Source organism: Fistularia commersonii, chromosome 34 (genome assembly GCF_037954325.1).
Source record: "Fistularia commersonii isolate RoL2024-O1a breed Wild chromosome 34, RoL_Fcom_v1.0, whole genome shotgun sequence".
Classification (NCBI taxonomy): Eukaryota; Metazoa; Chordata; class Actinopteri; order Syngnathiformes; family Fistulariidae; genus Fistularia; species Fistularia commersonii.
In genome coordinates this window covers 10565012-10569013 of record NC_141317.1, presented here as the reverse complement: position 1 = coordinate 10569013, position 4002 = coordinate 10565012, and positions in this window count along the sequence as shown.

Genomic DNA, 4002 nt, shown 5'->3' with positions numbered 1-4002 from the left:
AAGGCTTTTTTTTCCCTTGTTAATTGTGTGTGTGTGTGTGTGTGTGTGTGTGTGTGTGTGTGTGTGTGTGTGTGTGTGTTTGTAAAATATCAACCTTTCACATTGTCGGTGTGACTTCTGTTTCTGAACAGAAGCTCTTCTACCGTGAGGTGAAAGCGCTCCAGGCTGCAGGCAGGAATGATAACGCTCACCCTCTCGTTCACAAGCGTTCACTCATTCACACGTCCGGGGTCTCCAGTGAACGTCCTGGGTGTGTTCGGACCGCGGGAGGAACCCGGAGAACCCGGAGGAACCCCATGTAGATGTGCTCCAACCGGGGAGCTCCTAGCGAAGCGCAGGAGGTGCTAACCTCTGCTGCGGCGCGCCGCTTCCTCATGAATCCAACATAGTTAATCCAAAGTTAAGCTTGTGCGTGAGTCCACTGACAGTCAGCAGCTTCACTTCCACGGGATGAGTTTGTAAACACAGCCTCGGTCAGGATGTCCAGATTTTTACCTCCGGGTCAGGTGAAACAATGAGGACGGCCGCCGCACGTCTGAAACAGAGTCTGAACCCGATACCGGCTCTGCGGGAACCTGAGGATGCGATCCGTTTTTAAATAACCAGAGTAATCAAGCGAGACTCTTGCGCTCTTGTGATTTCTCCGTCTCCCCCCCGAGAACCAACCCTTGTAATTCCAAGCTCCATGTCTGCCAAGTAGCTCCGGGGTTGGGACGAGGAACATATTGCTCTCCCTGTCTGGCGCTTCAGGGATTAAACATTAATTCACAAGGCTCTGAAACTTTAATATCTGGCCAGGTGTGGGGGAATTATGCGGAATCTTGTTGCTCTTGAATTACATGTCACAGGACGTGCTCACCGTCTCCTTGGCCCGTGACCTCCAAAGATACAGAAGTTTCCAGAGCAGGCGCTGAAAGACCTACAAAACACCCCGAAGTTGTTTAACATTTAATTACTATCTTTTGGAACAATTATCCATTTCAGAAAGAAGACAGGCTCGCTGCATTTTCAACTTGGATGTTTCTGCCGAGGTCCTCGGTCCTCCAGGTCTTGGCCAGTCGTCAAATTATATCTTAGCAACTGGACTTGTTTGCAACTGGTTTGTTTCTGGAAGATGTTCCGGCTCCCATCTGAGAGGCCTCTTCACCTCTAACAGACTGCTAACCGAGCAGGGGCGCGAGGTCTTCCACGTGACCTTTCAACCTCATACGACGGCGCTGCAACATCTCACCTGGAGAGGTTACGACCCAAACCAGGCCTTGGCGAGTCCCGTAGGAGCCTCAGTCCAAGAGAACAAATGAACTTCTTTATTTTGAGATCTAATGGTCCCCGCTACCTGTTCACTCTCTGATTCTTACCAAGTGCTGCAACTCACCCATCAGCATAACGACCCCGTTCCGCTTCAGGTTCATGTATCCTTGGTGTTAAATACCCAAACGGACCGAGCCTTCTGTCCAGCCTCTGCCTTCCCTTCCTGCATGTTCCTCGGGGAGCTTACGGTTGCAGCTGAAGGAGCAGTACCACCGGCCGAGTAGCGAGGCAGCTTTGCGCGGTATGCTCGAGTGCAACCGGCGAAGGGAGCAGAAATGCAGAAGACAACAAGGGAGACTTCCTTGTCCATATTCTGCCACACAGATCGCCACCATCTACTGAGCTGCCTCTTTCCTAGAGTGTACATTATCGCCTGCTCCTCCACCAGCTCCATGTTTGTTATTGTCTGAAACAGAACTTAGAGGTGAATGCATTGCTAAAGAACCATGGTAACGTGAAGCACGCGTAGGCAGTGACGTTTGGCCAAGTGTAAAACAGAAGTACCTGTACGTTCGCATCCTGAGCATAAGTGAGTCTCTAGGCGAACAGTTGCTCACCAGAAAGTTCCCGCTGTCCCAAAGTTCCCAGAGAGACTAAGCCCTGCTGACAACCACTGACCTCTGCAGTGTTTCTGGGATCCGTATGGAGAAAGTACTTCTTACCACGAGTCTGTCGGGACTGAATACTTTCCTGCTTTGTCTTCACATCCCTTCAGAACGATCTTTCCTTTTCCCAACATGGCTAAACGGTCTTCAACCAGTTCATAGACCTTTGGTCCGTTCCCCTTGTTTCTGTCCAGTCAGCTACTTTTGTACCCTCAGGTTCTTTCACATCCTTCTTGTGGCGTACGAGCCCAGTTTCAGATACTTTGCAAGCTACTGCTAGATAGTGCGCTTAACCGGAACCACCTTCACCACACTGAAAATCCTCGGTTGACCCTGGAATTACCTTGCTAACCCGCTAATCCTGCTCCATGTTACAGCCCCCACTCTTTTGGGATTCCAGTTCTCAAACAGAAAACTAAAAGCAGCAGTGGAGATGTGGAGAATTATCACCAAGACAAATCTTTTCAGTGGTATGCAAATCTTCTTTACAAATAATCACATCATCACATGAGCATGTGCAGTTCAGTGTTATAAGAGCAAGGGTGTGAAACACATGATACTTCTTCCTCCACACAAAATGGCAGAGGTCTTCTGGTGTGCCGGCTGACGCCTCATGACCTTCCACATTACTGTGGTGGCATCGGCCATCTTTTCTGGAGTGGTCCGCTGGGCCGCTGCCATTTCGGCAGCAGACAGGAAGAGGGTGGACGGGCTGATAAAGAAAGCCGTCTCGGTCCTGGGACGCTCCCTCCGCTCACTGATGGCCAAGCTATCATCTCTGATCTGATGGACCATCTGTCCCGCCCCTGCAGGACACCATGACAGCACTGGGCGGCTCCTTCAGCCACAGACCGACACGTCCGAAGTGTCTGAAGCGGCGATATTTCAGGTCCTCCCCCCTCCATGCTGTCAGTCTGGACAACCGGCCTTATATATATGCATGTGTGTTTGTGTGTATATGTATATATAATCTGGCTGATCATGTACATGCTGTGTATTGCATTCTGTTTCGAGAGCCACTACAGTCAATACTTTGCATCATCAGTGTTTTAAAATGTACAGTCATGGATGGAGGACATGCTTGTAAATGAATGGATGTTTAGATCTTTACTTTTACTTCTATCCCTGCTGTTAGCACTGCTAAGATCTCCATTGAGGGGCTGATAAAGGCCTTTCTTACCTCACCCTACCGTACCCTACTCTACCATACTGTACCTCACCTTACCTTAGCTTAGCTTAGCTTAGCTTACCTACCTTACCTTACCTTACCTTACCTTACCTTACCTACCTTACCTTACCTTACCTTAGCTTAGCTTAGCTTAGCTTAGCTTAGCTTAGCTTAGCTTAGCTTAGCTTAGCTTAGCTTACCTTACCTTACACGAATGTACCTTACCTTGTCTTACCTTAACTAAGTGGACTCTTCCCTTCCCTTCCCTCCCCTACCCTATCTTGCTAATAAAGGACCATCTTGGCTTGTCTTATCTTATCTATTTCAATCTAAATAAAAAGGAACAAATTCATTGAAGAGGGTACAGAGGACAGCATCATCACGACATGTAGATTTCATATCTAGTTCATATCTAGAAACATATAGCCAGCACAGAATGCGTTCCATAAATGACTCATTGGGACGTTGACACAAACGTACCCTAATCAGAAGTTAGTGTGGATCCTGTTGAAGGCCTGTAATTCTGCCCTCAGATCAGGAGATGCACCGGCCAACAGCACATCCAGGGCACACCTGAAGGGGCATCAGAAACACCGAGCACTGCGATAAAGTCAAGATAAAGGGTCACTTCACCAACTCTGACCCCAGAACTTTGCGGCAAGGCATCCAGGACATCACGGGCTACAAAACCAGCAACTCCATCCCAACAACCATGGACACCTACTTCTCCAATGAGCTTGATGACGTCTATGCTCACTTTGGGAGGAAAAAGGACACTGCCGTCAAGACCTTCCTGCCCGCAGACCACCAACCCCTGAGCCAGATCAACCCAAGCAAGTCTGCTGGTCCTGGATGCCCTCCTGGATGTTTGCTTAGCGCATCTGCGGAGCAGCTTGCTGGGTTTATTACAGACATCTT